This window comes from Camellia sinensis, chromosome 4, assembly GCF_055761805.1.
Source record: "Camellia sinensis isolate YWXY chromosome 4, ASM5576180v1, whole genome shotgun sequence".
Lineage (NCBI taxonomy): Eukaryota > Viridiplantae > Streptophyta > Magnoliopsida > Ericales > Theaceae > Camellia > Camellia sinensis.
Window position 1 is genome coordinate 171999451 of NC_138964.1, and position 17190 is coordinate 172016640.

Genomic DNA, 17190 nt, shown 5'->3' on the forward strand with positions numbered 1-17190 from the left:
GAGGGTTGTGCGGTCGAGGATGATGTTATAAACGAAAGGACAGTCGACGACAAGGAAAGTGAGTAACTTGGTAGTCTACCGTGGATACTCTCCGATGGTAATGGGAAGATCGATGGAGCCTATTGAGGTCACCTGAACCTTGTGAAGTCGACCAATGAGGTTTGGAGAGGGGACAATCTTTCCTCCTCGACCTTGAACTGGCGATAGGCGTTTAGAAAGATGATATCTGAAGAGTTGCCGTTGTCGATAAGCACTCGTATGACTTTGTAATTAGACAAGAGAGCAGAGATGACGAGGGGGTCATCATGAGGGTAGCGGATGCCTGTGCAATCGGCCTCCGTAAAGGTGATGGGTTCCATCCACTGTTTGGGGTGTTTGAAGGGTCGATCCAATGTCGCGACTTCTTTATCGGAGCCTTGCCTGATTTTTTTAAGTTCTGCTCGCTGGGCCGAACGGGAGGGTCCTCCGCATGCAAGCCCGCCGGCAATGACTTTGATCTCTCCAACCGGAGGGGCAGGGTTGCCTTGTGCTCAGGGTTGTGGTGGGGGTCGATCATTGTCTTGGTTAGGTTGTGTGGGTTGCCGGGGAAAAGCGTGTCGGTGGTTGCCTCTACTAGGTTCGGTCCTTGGCTGTTGCTGGGGGCGGGCTGCTATGAACCGACTGAGACGCCCCTGGCGTATCAGGCTCTCGATGTGGTCTTTAAGGTTACCATACTCCTCGGTATTGTGGCCGTGGTCCTGATGGAAACGAAAATATTTGGACTGGTCTTGCCGGTTGGAAGGAGACCGCGATGGTTGTGGCCATTTCAGGGGATAATCTCATTGGATCTAGTTCAAGACTTGTTCTATGGGAGAATTGAGGGGAGTGTATCGTTCGAGGCCAGGAGGTCGGGTAGGTGCCGACCAGTCGGCTCGAGCAGGTAGGTCAGTATACTGAGGTGTTTGCTGTGTGTATTGGGCGGTTCTGGTTTCAGATTCCTTTCTTTTCTCTCTGAGGGTTGGGTTTTTGGTTATGGAATCTTGTCGGGCGGCTAGAGAATCTTCGGCGTTCATGTATTTTTGGGCTTTAGAAAGTAGGGTTGTCATGGAGGTTGGAGGGTTTTTGGAGAGGGAAAAAAGGAAATCGAATGATCATAAACCGGCCATGAAAGCCGTGAAAATGACCTTGTCATTGTTTTCTGCCGCCTGCAAGACTTCGGTGTTGAAGCGGGTGACGAAGCTACGCAACGGCTCCCCCTCCATCTGACGGATGTTGAGGAGTTGGGTTGCCGGACGCTGCTGGCGCTGGGCACCAATGAAGTGGCTGAGAAAGGAGTCATTTAGGTGTTGAAAAGTAAAGACAGAGTCAGTCGGCAGCTGACTAAACCATAGTCAAGCTGACCTCTTAAGCGTTACGGGGAAAGCCCGACACATGATCTCATCAGGGAATGCATGGAGGACCATCAGGGTCCTGTAAGTCTCTAAGTGGTCGACTGGGTCTATTATACTATTGAACGAGTCGATCGAGGGCATTTTGAACCTAGGAGGTAGGGGTTTGTCCCTGATGGAGGCGACGAATGGTGAGTTGGTTGTGGTGGAGGGTTTATTCTGCATGTTCTGCATGACTCCTTGTAGCTGGAGTTTTAGGGCTCAGAGCTCCGCATCCCAAATAGGAATGTTGTCAACACCAGAATGGAATGGAGGTTGGACACTACTGGCCTCTCCCTCAGGAACAGGTGCTTCGACTGGTAGATGTGGAGCCCGAGGGGGTGGGTTCATATCTTGGAGCGGGGGTCGCAAACCCTCCAAGTTAGAGGGATGAGAGTGCTGGAAGGGATGGCTCGGGGTTGTTCTCGGTTGGGTGGGATATCTTGAGGTGGTTGAGGCACAGGAAGGTCTCGTTGAAGCAAAGCATTGATCAGGGCTTGGTTTTGTTCGGCTAGGCAGTTAATGCTGTTGGTGAGTTCTGTGAAATACTACGATGGGTTATTTGGGTTAGCAGGATCGGCTTAGGGGTCGGCAACATTGTGTTGAGAAGACATGGATCTAGTTGTGACCATCCACCTTGATAGGTGGCAGGTAGGGATTATCGGGAATGGGTCTCCGGTGAAAATGAGCACAGTTGCCACACTGTCATTACCCAAACCCGCCCCTATGGGTTTAGTATCATAACCGGCCAGTAATTCGTGATTACCAGAGGCCTGCTTAACAGTAAAGACAATAATACTGAGTAAGGCGTTGGCGGAAGCCAAATAGTAAATAAAACATGTCCAATGAGTTGTGGAAACCTGAAATGGAAAAGACTTTTATGGACAAAACCACATTCATAACCATAAACATATATACATATCAGATACACATAACATCCAGGTTGGGGACCTAATCCCCTCACCATAACTGTACAATCAAGTCTTAAACAGTCGATACATAACAGAGACAAAAGGGTAAATCTGAAACACCCCAAAAACAGCCTTGGCTTGAGCAGACTCGGAACCTCGAAGTGAGGCACAACGGTTGGCTGGACAAAACATGAGCTTAACTCGACGCTCCTAGCTTTGGTCCGGTGCCTGGTCATTTACATACATATATATACAGTGAGCTAAAGCCCAGTGAATAACAACTGTGTAAAGGGGTTAATAATGAATGTCCTTTCAGTAATTAAAATAGTCATTTGCATCAGTAGATCAGTTATTCAATCAGTGGCTCATATTTCATGCCATATCAGTTATTCAGAAATCATAGTGATCATACGTGGTACATCCAATAGCAGAACAATACAGTAGGTCTTAATAGACCGAGCAGTTAGTTGATGGCCAACGAAACAATAAACAGTATTGGTTCCAAACATTGGAACTAACAGAGATCTCTGTAACAGTAGCAGTAACAGTAATAGTAACAGTAACAGCAAGTTGCTATGGATGCCACGAGTACAGTTCATAAAATAAGACAAACATTCATTCAGTAAACAATGTCACTTCAGAAAGCAGTACAGTCGATCGTTCAGAAAATAATTATAATTGAATATATCTTTACAATATTGTTACTCACAGATTACTGAGCTATAAGCAGGCTAATCAGCGTCCTCGGGTGCCAACCCTACACAGTTGCAGAACGAATACACACTAAATTACACACTCGGGATTAATAACTTAGCCCCTAACTTGACTTGGTGTTTTTCTATAACATTATCCTCATTAAGATGCCTTAAACATGGCCTAGGAATGCCTAGGATGAGATGAGGATGCGAAAATGTACTTAACAACATTTTTCAAAACTTGCTGAAAACAAGGGTCTCGCTCGAGCGTGGCTTTCTCCGCTGGAGCAGACATGCAGACAAAGAAGCTCTGCTCGAGCGTGACTTCCCTCGCTCGAGCGGACCGCAAACTCATGAAAAAGTACTGGTTGCATGTTTTTCACGCTCGATGGGCGCTCGACCCACGATCGAGCGTGAGACTCAGACCCTCGCTCGAGCGCGGGTTACCTCGCTCAAGCGGACTGCAAAACACATGAACTTCTGGGCATATGCATTTCACGCTCGAGCGCGACCATCGACGCTCAAGCGGAAGTGCATGTACTCAGAGTGTACGCTCGAGCGTGGATCAAAAATCTGGAATTCCCAGATTGATCCCCAAGCACAAAACTCAACCTTCGAAGCTTCAAACTCGATTTTTCTGGGCCAAAACTCATCCTTTTAGGCCAATTTTCTGGAAAACACTAAGAAACTCATAATACAACATGTTTTAAAGATCACTTCATAAAATCAAGCTCAAGGGTGTGACAATTGAACCCAAATTCTAATGTAAACTTGAAGAATGATGCAAGAACATAACATGCATGAGTTCTTAAGAAGTCTAATGCTCCAAAGCATGATCAATTGCAAGATTGTACTCAAAACATGGTGAATTTCTAGTGTATAACCATAATATGGACATGCATGTGGAAATTCACATGAAAATGATCTCAAGATTCAATGATATGGACATGCATGCAAACATTGCTTCTCAATTCAACTCTTAAGACTATATCTTGACTCTGAACACCAATTTTTCCATGAACCGTGCATGTAACAACTTAAATTCACAATTAAGAGAATGAATTTCCTACCTTAAGTCTTGAATTCCAAGTGTAGAAGCCTAATCTCTCAAGTCCTCTTCAATTTCTTCTAAGTTCACACAAAACTCTTGTTGAATTCAATTCTTCTTCCAACTCTCTCTCTCTCTCTCTCTCTCTCACGGTTTGGTCTAGAGGATGGAAAATATGATGTACCAAACAAGTAAATCAAGCCTCAAACAATGTTTTTGAAGGTGGCCCACTAAATGGCAAAAATGTAATATACTGAATCGGGCCAAACAGATCATTAATGTGATTTAACATTAATTATTCCAATTTATTCATTCCAAATTGAATTTTAATTAATCCTATCATAAAATTCTATAAATCCTAATTAGCATATAACACTAATCAATATCTGAATCGGTCGCCGATAAGGCTTTCAATTCGCAATTCGAAAATTAAAACATGAACAGATCATTCAGTAACAAACAGATATAAATGCAAATAAAACAGTACACTCATGTAATCAAATTAGGATTTCATCTCAATCAATTACTTATCATGCTTAATCATAAGTTAACGCTAATCAGAGGTGAGGGTTGTCACACACACAGAGTGAAAGTTTCCCACAGACAGCGCCAACTGATGATGCTGCTAGCTCCTGATGGAACGGGTCGGGTTGATCCACGCCTCCCAAACTGTTGTCTGATTGTTGGGCCCACGGAGAAACTTGCATAAGAGTTCAACGAGGAACGGGAGTCCCCCAGCGAACCCTTCGACGAGCCAGTTAGAGAAGAGAGCGATGGAATGTAGAGATAGGAGGATGATAAAGAACTTAACCTTCTCTTTGTCTTAGAAACCTGCTTATATCCTTGGGGCATTTCCCTAAATAAGCCAAAATAATAAGGGAATTCCCAAACTAAGCCTAGTTTTGAAAGAATTCCCAAAATGAGCTAACTCGCAGTTCACAATCGCGAGTTCAACACTTTTCCACTCCTGTCGCTTGAAACCTGCCAAAATTGAAACTCGCTGTTACGAAAAGCGAGTTTAATTAAGAACTCGCTGTTAGAAAACGCGAGTTTGATTAATTATTTTTTCTTTGTTTGATTAATTTTTTTTCTTTTGAACTCGCTTTTCACAAGAACAATTTTATCCCACACTGAACTCGCTTTTTGAAAGTACGAGTTTAGCAGAAAGGATTTTTGTTCTGAACTCGCTTTTTGTAAGCACGAGTTTATCAAAAAAAAAATTTCTAATGAACTCGCTCTTTGTAACCACGAGTTCATCAAAACCCACGTTTTATGAAAAAAAAATTTAACCTCACTCTTTAGAACCACGGTTTTTTGCCAAATTTTTTTATGAACCGCGCTTTTAGCATAAATTTTTTTTTTAATTTCAATTTTACTGAACTTTAAAGAAAAAATTTTCGTTCTTTTGTTTATGTTGTCATTGTTTTGGTGATAATATATTTCAGAATAATTTTTTTGGTTAAAATTCTTTTACTAAAACCGTTCTCATATTAATTTTTTTTTCTTTCCTTTTGTCTTTATTTTGGGTTAGAATGTGTAATTCAGCATTTTTTTATTTTGTTTGACTAAAGTAAATTTATTTTGTTTTTTCTTGTGTTTGTTTTGGGTTAGAAGGTAATAATGTAATTCATAAATTTTTTGAGCTTTAGTAAAGCCGTTTTGATGTCAATTTTTTTTAATTATTATTTCTTTGTTTTGCGTTAGAAGGTGTTATTCAGTAATTTGTTTGGGCTTTAATAAATCTGTTTTCATTTAAATATATATATTTTTTCTTTTGTCTTTATTTTGGGTTAGAAGGTGATAATGTAATTCATAAATTTCTTTTCACTTTACTAAAGCCATTTTCACGTAAAGTTTTTTATTTTTTATTTTTTTCTCTTGTCTTTGTTTTGGGTTAGAATGTGTTATTCAGAATTTTGTTTTGGCTTTACTAAAGCCGTTTTCATGTAAATAATATATATTTTTTTCTGTTGTCTTTGTTTTGGGTTAGAAGCGGATAATGTAATTCATAAATTTCTTCTCGCTTTACCAAAGCCGTTTTCATGTAAACTTTGCTATTTTTTATTTTTTTTCTCTTGTTTTTGTTTTGGGTTAAAATGTGTTATTCAGAAATTGGTTTTGGCTTTACTAAAGTCGTTTTCATTTAAATAAATTTTTTTTTTTCTGTTGTCTTTGTTTTGGGTTAGAAGCTGATAATGTAATTCATAAATTTCTTCTCGCTTTACTAAAGCCGTTTTCATGTAAACTTTGATATTTTTTATTTTTTTCTCTTCTCTTTGTTTTGGGTTAGAATGTGTTATTCAGAAATTGGTTTTGGCTTTACTAAAGCCGTTTTCATTTAAATAATTTTTTTTTTTCTGTTGCCTTTGTTTTGGGTTGGAAGCTGATAATGTAATTCATAAAACCTTGAGGAAAAAACACATAAGTCTCCCATAAAAATACATAAGTAGTACAAACATAAGTCTCGAACAACAATACATTGTGGACACCATGAACTGAACACACAATACATAGATAAACATAACAGTTAGACAGACAAATATTAGCCAGACAATCTGACCAACTCATTACGGAAACACTTACTCTAACACAGACATTACATATTAATGCATGACCTAATATTGCCGAAGTGTAGACATTAACACCTAATTCGCGCTTAAATCGGTAGGTGGCTCAGAGTCTGAACAATCCGAAAGCTCAGCATCAGAGACAAGCTGAGGATCCTCTATGATACCCTTGATAGCCGCATCATTTGGTTCTGTTTGTTCTTCTGGGCATCCTTCTTAACTATGTATAGCTGCATATCACGGGCTACGGTTCATTTGAGAAATCTCACGTTGTAGTCTTTCACATAGTCGATCAACATTATCAGGATCTTCCTTTTGGATCTCAACAGAACATGCTTTTGGCACCTTCAATCGATTTTCCCGACATAATCTTTCCATTTAGACTCGCTCTATAAATAGTGCGGGCCACTTCAGAAGTCTAGCGTTTGCTAAACCATATCCTGTTTGATTATCTGATGGTTCCTCCACCAAACCACATGGATCTCGATAGTACTTGGGCATGACAAAATGTCGCTTCCCAAACCTATCATGATAAGCACAAGAGGCATTTAACGAAGCAAATGGTGTTTCATCTTCAGCATCGCCACTTCCACTTCCCCTTCCCCCACCTCGTCGTGAACTGTCACCCCTTTGCAAGTTCCTACCACCTCTGCGATTCCTACTCCCTTCCATGAACCATGTAGCCATGCTAATTTTTTAAAACAAATGAATGATAATTTCGTAGGGCGAAATGAGTTGTAAGGTTGTGTCTTCACCTTTAGTCGTTTATATAGTTGGTTATGAACAGCTTTAGAAATATGGCCCTGCATGACAATCCCACATAAACGAACAAGGTATGAGTTGTCAGTAGAATGAAAAACCAGAAAAAAGGAAATATTGTGCACCAAGTCACATGACTTGACAATCCATCTGCATATACCCACAAAATAATGGCATGCTCACTGTAAGGTAAAGCAGTGAATTCACTGTTGCCATGTGACTTTCTGAATTGAGAATCCCACATACATCAATAAGAGATGAGTTATCATTGTGTATCAAATAATCAAGCAAAATATCGAGAAAACCAAAGCCTGTGCACCAGGTCACATGACTTCACAATCCATCTGCATATACTGACAAGTCTCTCCACGATTTGACTACTCAATGTTTGAAAAAATGAAGCTTATGTAGGCAATGTTGTGTTTCACTTAGCTATGCATCATTCGTTGTTATGACCTACTATTTCTATCAACGGGAAAAGTATGACTATTTGAATTTTTGTTGTCATTTGGAATTATTTTAAAATCAACTTTTGATTGTTCGATTTGTAATATTTTGGGAAACATTTACAATCTCAACTTTTGAAATCAACTTTAAAATAATGGTGGATTGGTTACAATTTCAGAAGTGTTGTTCTCTTTGGGTATAAATCCGAAAAATAACAAATCAGCGTCATTAGAACTGGTTACAATTCTAGTTTCTATACTAAGAGAATCGTCAATTTCTAGTTTCTACACAATTCCAATTGGGTTTTAAACTTATTTCCCCAACTGGACCAACCACTTGGGTTTGGGCTTGTTTGTCCAGGCCCCGAAGTTTAGTTTTCTTTCAACCCCCCATTCCTTACCAGAGTCATCATTTGTACTGGACTTACAAGAATTGGAAGGCAACTCTTTCTTCTTTCCTGATGGAGATTGAAATTCTTTACGTAGAGGATCCCTATTTGACGAGGCGCAGTTAAGGGAAGCTTTTCACCGAGCTACCTGTTCTGTTTTATGTGTTATTGAAGGCGGTAGTTCGTTTGTCTGAACTTTATTAGTCCCCCAACTGGACTAACCGCTTGGCTTTGAGCTTGTTTGTCCAGCCCCCGAAATTTAGTTTTCTGTCAACCCCCCATTCCTTACCAGAGTCATCATTTTTACTGGACTTCCAGGAATTGGAATGCGACTCTTTCTTCTTTCCTGATGGAGATTGGAATTCTTTACGTAGAGGATTCCTATTTGACGAGGCCTAGTTACGGGAAGCTTTGCACCGACCTACCTGTTCTGTTTTATGTGTTATTGAAGGCGGTAGTTCGTTTCACCGAGTTTAGTTTTCTGTCAACCCCTCATTCATTACCAGAGTTATCATTTTTACTGGACTTTCAGGAATTGGAAGGTGACTCTTTCTTCTTTCCTGATGGAGATTGAAATTCTTTGTAAATTGATCCCTATTTCACCAGCCCCAGTTAAGGGAAGCTTTTCACCGAGCTACCTATTCTGTTTTATGTGTTTTAAGTATTCACATAATTCAACATACATTAATCCATTCATTAATCCAGAATTGAGAATCGCACATATATTAATAAGAAATGAGTTGTCAGTGTAATAAAAAAGTCGAGCAAAAAATTGAGAAAACCAAAGTGTGTGCACCAAGTCACATGACCTGATAGTCCATCTGCATATACCCACAAAATAAGGGCATGCTCACTGTAGGGTAAATCAGTGAATTCACTGTTGCCATGTGACTTTCTGAATTGAGAATCACACATATATCAAATTGGTGTTGAGGTAAACCAATTGGGTTTTAAATTGCTTACTAGAGTCATCATTTTGACTGGACTTCCAGGAATTGGAAGGCGACTCTTTCTTCTTTCCCGATGGAGATTGAAATTCTTTACGTACAGAATCTCTATTTCACGAGCCCAGTTAAGGGAAGCTTTTCATCGAGCTACCTGTTCTGTTTTATGTGTTTTAAGTATTCACATAATTCAACATACATTAATCCATTTGTTAATCCAGAACATTCATTAACTCATTGCAATTCAATAAAGAAAGTCATGAACTAATAAATGTGCTGTTATAAATGTAGTTATTTCATAAACTTCAGGTTCATTAAACAAATACTTCAAATACATCCGTACGTTAGATGAACAACAACATTGTCTTACACTCTAGACAACATACAAATATATATGAAAGATAAAGGTGTTTGATTTCTCATTCCTTATCTGACATGTAGTAGTCAGAGAGATATTTTTCATTGTTTAAGACATTATTTCGCTCAATCGCTTTCAAATCTTTGCTGCTTGCTTCTGCCATTTCGGTGGCTAGCTGAAGCATGAAATGTCGACATCTTCGCATCAACATTCTGTTGTTCTCCTTCTTAATTCTACTAACTGCTTTTTCATAGTCACTGACATTTCATCTAGCCATGGTTAATGAACGACGATGAGGTACCGGTGCCCCAAAGTTATGTAGATCATTAAACAATCCTTCTTGCTCCGTTACCCTGAACGCCCATTCTGCTCGGATACCAGCATAATAATCCTTCAGACTCGAGTACTTTTCGCTCTTGTAGTCACAACTAAATGGAGGTAGCAGCCACACTTTCAGATTTCTTTGTTGGCGTGAACTTCCTGCACCTCTTGAAGACATTGTTCCTAAAATAAACAAACAAATAATGATAGTAATTGTAGATATATTACTATTGTTATGACTTGAACAAACATCATACTGGGGTTGTCGCTATTTATAGACATCATACTGAGGGTTAACTAGAGATGATCTAGTGACGATAATGCATGCTGGGGCACTATGGAAGAAGTGATACCCGTGATATTATTTTTTAGCTTTTCATTTCATACAATCCTGAGTACCCGTGACTTTGTGTACCTGTGATATAGTCACGGACGTGGTTGTCAGATAAAGTCATCATTGTAGGACAGAGGATGACACTGCAATCCCTTCATATTGGAGCAGTGAGTTGTCAAATAAAACAATATGCAGTGAGTTGTCACATCGCCCCATGAAACTATTTTTTCATGCTTACTTTTTTAATACAGTAAGTAGTGACTTGGAATTGACGATTTCAGTACAAATTGGTATTTTCAAAAAATTATAAATGAAATTAAATCCTTAAATTTTCTTTGTTTTAAACTAATATTCTTCATAAACAACCTATATTTTATTTTATTTTCACTTAATGAACTTCACAGTTATCCTATTTTCTCATGTTTGCATTTTTTGTTTCTTTTTGTATATTCTGCAATGTGATAAAAAAAATAAAGCATTTACTTGCGCTGCAGAAAGTCACATGCATCACGTAATGTGAGGAAAAAAGTGACAAACTATATAAGCATGGCAAAGTCAGAAAGTCACATGCATTACAGCATCACTGCAAAAAGCGACATGCATCACTGCATCACTGCACAAAGTCACATGCATTGCTGCATCGCTGCACAAAGTCAGATGCATCACTGCACAAAGTCACATAGCATCTGAGGAAAAAATAAAGCATCCAAATTATTACACCGGTTCAAGTAATTGGTGAGCATCACTGATAAATGTTGGACGTATCACCGCACCGAGCTACAATTTATTATCGTACCGTACGTACTGTGCCCTTGTGAATTATGCAATCTATTAAAATTTTGAGGGGGTGTCATAACAAAATAACAATAAATTAATAAATATGTCAATACACCTAAAAAGTAAAACAAATTTCTGAATAAATATTTCAAAGAATTTAAAAATATTTTAAAGATTTTGAAATTGTAATTTCACATTTATTTTTTTAAAAAAAATTCAGGCAGAGAAATTTGACTACTTCAGACGTTTAGTCGATTGATCAGCTTGGTTTTTATTTTATTATTATTTTTTTATGTTTTTACTTTTCGTTTTGGAATAACAATAAATTATGCAATTCATAAAAGTCGAAGTGACAACTCCTATCAAGTTGATGCATAGTTGTTCAGGTCATAAAAGTTGACGTGACAACTCTGATGCATAGTTGATTACAATAATTTCATACATACAGCTACCATGTGTATATATGGTATAAATATCGCATCATACCATAACAAAAGTTTTACAGCTATTTCGAGCGATATCATCATGAGATATACAGTGGTTGATCTATATTCAGCAATGGGTCGCTATTGGGTTGCAGATGGAGATGAATTTGAATACCCAATGAATCCAAATCTGCGTTACTCACGTGCCACCGTCAATACCATGAGAGCTGAGTGGGAATTTCGCAAAACTCGAGCAAACGTTCTCGTTGAGCTATGTCGTGAAGTAAATCTTAAATTTCCTTGCCGGTTAGCCATGCGTATGCCAACTGACACTCCACAGTTGTTGCAAAGGGCATTGCATCGTATCCGCAACGAGGTTAATCGCATGACCCAACGTTTGCAAAGGTTCGGACTAATGAAGACCGCAAATGAGCGTGCCGAAGATGGGTTAATGGATGATGCACACCAGTACTACGCCTGGAGCATGGATGTTATGTATGAATCTGATATTAAGATGTCAGATGATGATGTAGACACCCCATTTTTGACCGTCCTCAAGACTTGGACGTCACCGTTTGAACACTCGGTGATTATCCATGTTTGTGTTCGTTTGGAGTTCCCGGAGGTCTCGGCCCGCGCGCCTTGCCTCAGGATCCTCGAACTTGACCGTTTAGTGTCTGGTTTTGCACCAAACACTTGCATCTTGCCTTTGAGAGGCAGGGTGGGGCTTTTAGACCATCCCCACCCACCACCGGCAGTGGCTAGATGCCACCGGCTGGTTTTTGCTGCCACCGGCAATATAGTTTGCCGGCCGGCACTCTTTGTTGCCGGTCAGCACTATTTGTTGCCGACCGGCACTCTTTTGGGCCAAGATGGCATTTTTGGCCGGCCGATTGCTGTTCATCTGCTTTTGCAGATATTTTTAGACAGCTGTATTGCTTTTGCTCCCCTCCATACACGTGTATGGAGGGATCTCCCTCTTGCAAAGCTTGTCTTGTAAGCTTTACAAGAGGCATATAGAGAGGGGCCCTCTCAAAGGCAAGAAAAGGGCTTTTAGACATTTTTGAGAGAGAAAAATACAGACCAAGCTCTGGTTTTTCTAGGGTTAGGGTTAGATATACACTCTCTATCTCTCTTTCCCTCTTATTTGCACACTAGGTGTTTTGTGTCTCACTATTGCACACAAACACCTAGTGTTTCACCTTCCTCTTGGAGCTGAGGTTCTAAAGGCTTGTTCTTGAGTTTCTTGACTGGTTTGGAGCCAAAGGAGGCCATTGGAGCACCATTGTTGAAGAGGACTACAAGGGTAAGAAACTAGTCCTTTTTTCCCCCATTTTTGCATTGATTTTCCACCTGTCTTAGAGCTGTTTTTGTAATTATTGTATAACATAAAAAAGTTCTGTTTTTAAGCCCTCTTTATTGTTTATTAAGAGTGTTTTGTTGTTTGAGGGTTGTTGACCACCCTTAGGCCTCAAAAGGCCTCATTTTGAGCCATTTTGTATTAGCTCCGGGATTTTGGTGTTGAGGTCTCTTCACCACTGAAATCTTGAGGGATTTCAGTGGTGAAGATGATGCTTTGAAGTCCCAAGAAGGAGAGGGCCACCCCCTCTCCTTGTTGTCCTTGAAAAGGGCATGTTTTGGCCTCTAAAGGAAGCCTATGTTTGGGTGTGTGTGTGCATGTCTTCCAACCCCCACTTCTTTCTCCCTTTTATTTACCTGCTTATGATGGTAGATTAGGGCACGTTTAAATTAGCATACCTTATGCTATGCATGCGTGCATCCATTTGTATTGCATGCATTAGGCTCGGTACATCATGCTAACTGCATTTGTACTTCAATTCACAAATTGAATATGTGATAGTTGATTGCATTTCACATGCCATGTTTGGGTTAGCCGAGCCTACTCTAAATTGCATCCTTGCCTGTGTTGCATTAGCCACTTAACATGAACTAGGGACATGCATGTTTGCTAACTAGTTTATTGTTTTGGCACGGAGTACAATGTAAGTATTTATGCTTCAGCATCTCGCATGTGTGTGAATGTTAACATGACCAGCATGCTTAACATATGGCTAGATGCTTATGTGTTAAACTGTTTTGAATGCCTGTGGGTGAAGGTTGGGTTGTTTGAATTGGAAAAACTCGTTGAAATCCGTATTTTAGCCTCCTTGCGAGTAGCAAACTCCAAAGCATTTTCAAACCGAACGGATATGCAATGTTTATTTCCAAATTAGGCAATCTAGTCTATACTTGTTTGCTGCGCGCATAACATAGTAATTCTAGGCTAATAAATGGAATAGGAACACATAAAGTTTTCAAAAACGGATATCACGGTTAGTAGAGGCCGGTCTTCGGACCGGGCGAAAGGGGGTGCTCATAGCTGACCTTCCCCGATCGTACCCAAGCTCCCGAGCCGAGACAACTCCGGTGATGACGGACATGTGGCCTTCGGCACCGAGTCAGGGTTTCCTAAATTTCCCCATTTTAAAAATATTTAGGTGGCGACTCTGTATCTGGCAAAGCAGTCCATGTTTGGCACTACTTTTTCAAAAATCTGTTTCTCAAAACGATTTGCCAGATTTGGACTCTTTGGTTCAGATTAAGAACCGTGACACAAATCGAGAGTCCGAACTGTAGCAGCGAGGTTCCCCCCCCCCCCGGCGGGCGTTGTTACAAACGGGAGCCTGGGCATCATATTCTTCATCATTATCATCATCTGATCCGCCTAATACATTTTCTTCCTCACACATTTCATTGTCATCATCGTTTAGGGCGACATCAGGACCGTACATGTCACTGTCAGCAAACTGCACCTCGTTCACTGTTTCAGCCATATTACCAGTAACTTCAACCGAAGTGGTATGATGGCTGCATGTCGGCACATCTTGTGTGTTACTGTCAAATTCATAACCATATCCACCACGTGAACTTGATTCTACACCATGGCCCTGAAATGACTATTGTGTGTAGCCCAATGGATAACATTGATCTGATTCATACATAGGAGACTGAAACGCTGTTGTGTCAATCCCATGCGTCAGCAATGTAGTGAACGGACGAGAATCCATGTGTCATGTTCGGGATATTGTGTACAATCTCTTTATCAATGTAGACTTCCAAACAATTTGGTGCTTGAAAACTTGCACCGATACTTAATACGGTGTTCAACGCCTCATCGTCATTGATCGGTAATATCTTGTATTTGCTGTGTGCTTGCCACTAGCGATAAGGATATCTACATTTGAAGGTCAATCGGACACTTTCCCCGTAACTTGCCACCTTTGACGTAAACATCTCCTCCAAATTGCTAAGCGTGGTGCCAATTTGCACCGCATATATCCCTTTCGGCTCAGCATCATATGCTACGCCTTCATCAGGATCCCGAATTATGTTTCTCCCCCAGTAGAAAATAATTGGAACAGTCTCCATATACTTGCTTCAATTAAGACAAAAAACATTAAAATAGCAACAATATACTTATATCTCCTTGTACTTGTAAAAGAATTATATGAAATTATACTCATTCAATTACAATTACTTGTGACGCAAAAATTTTAATTAAGATATGAGTTAAAATAATGATAATGGTTTAGATTTTTTAGCTTTTTAAGAAATGCATCTTACTACTTATGAAAAAATTAACATCATCCTCTTATGCTATGCTTTTTACATTACTTATTATGATTAAGATCATGCTCTTGTGCACATTAAATGTAATTCAGCTAAATTTTAGGTCAAAAAACAGCTTTATTAATTTTGGATTAATTTTGTATAAATTAGAAAGTAACAACATTTGTAATCATTAAATAAATATAATTTTATTTGTGTGATGAACATCTTAATTTTATAAGGACTTGTTATTTTACTTCTGAAGTTGTAATTTAAAATTTATCAAAATGTCTGTGTTACATGGATTCTTGAAAACAAATCAAGTAACCATATCAGACACTTGACACCTAGATAAGTGTATCATATGTATGGTCGATACTTCTCATCAGGTATGCATATATCCACGATTTTAGCCAAAAAAAAATTTGTTCTGAAATCGCTGTTATAAACCACGATTTAAGCCAAAAAAAAATTTTCTTCTGAACTCGCTGTTATAAACCACGATTTTATCCAAAAAAAAAAAGGACTTGTGTACTCAAAACATATATATTAAAATGTGATCAGAACATCACTTATGTTGTTGGTAGCTCAAGTGGTAGTGCAATGGTGATGCCCAGGCAGAGGCGTGGGTTCAAACCACGCCAACTCCTTCTCAATTTTCAAAAAACTCAATTTTCAAACAACTACCTCGGCATCACCATTGCACTACCACTTCAGCTACTAACAACATAAGTGATGCTTTGTTCACATTTTAATATATATGTTTTGAGTACACAAGTCTTTTTTTTTTTTTTTGGATAAAGTCATGGTTTATAACAGCGAGTTCAGAAGAAAAATATTTTTGGCTAAAATCGTGGTTTATAACAGCAAGTTCAGAACAAAAATTTTTTGGACTAAAATCGTGGTTTATAACAGCGAGTTCAGAAGAAATTTTTTTTAATTAAAAGCGCGTTTTGTAACCGCGATTTCTTAATCAAAATCGCGTTTTGTAACCACGATTTTAAGATTTTCCAAATTCCACGCGGGACAGGCCCAGAAATATTGAAATCGTGGTTGTGAACCGCGAGTTAGCTTATTTTGGGAATTCTTTCAAAACTAGGCTTAGTTTGGGAATTGAATTAGTATTTTGACTTATTTTGGGAAATGGCCCTAGGTTGTGACCTTATATAAATTATAAAGTGTTGGTAAACTTGATTTATACATAAAGAAATTTGATTTATACATATTCGTGACCACGCTTGTAAGTAAAATATGTAAAAACGTGTTTTCAAAACACATTTTGAACAAAAATTCAAAACCAGCACTCCCTCTTATTTGTCACAGACACTGACACTCACTCTCTCTATCTCTCCGTTTGACACAGACACCAACAACACTTGCACTCACATGAAACATATATAATTTTTAATATATATAAATTTTATTTTATACAATTCAGAACAATTAATTTTTTTTAATTTAATTTATCTTTTTAAATAATTTATTCTTCAAATTATTTTTATTTTTTTCCAATGAATTTTTTTTTTCAAATAAACCTCAGGGGTGTCAGTGTAATTTACCTAAAAAAAAATTTACATTTTAAGAATTAAAGTAAAAAAATAATCATTTTATATAGTTGATTATTATTTGCTATTATCAATTATTATTATATATATATATATATAATAATAAAATATTGGTATGAATTTCACAAAATAAAATTTATATATATTAAAAAGCCTATATGTTTGATGTGAGTGTGAGTGTTGTGGGTGTGTGTGTCAGAGAGAGGGATAGAGAGAGTGTTTGTGAGTGTCTGTGACAAACAAGAATGAGTGCTGATTTTGAATTCTTTGTTGAATTTTTACATTATGCTTAGAAGTGATTATTATCCACGGGTCAACAGTAAAACCGTGGTTTGCAACCACGTTTTCTAAAGATAGAAAGAATTACTTAACCACAGCATGGTTATGTATAAATCAAATTTTCTTAATTAGATTTACTTTAAAAAAATAATTACTTCAAAATTTTTGTATAAATCAAATTTCCTTAAAAGCGTGATTTGTAACCTAGACAGATATATCAATAATTTTGAATATGAAGACATTACGAAGATTCTTCTTTTATTTTTCTGTTCATATAATTTTATACTATAATGTGTATGAAGTATTGTATTTATTCAGTGCGATTGGACAAAACTGGACAAGTCATACAAAAATCTT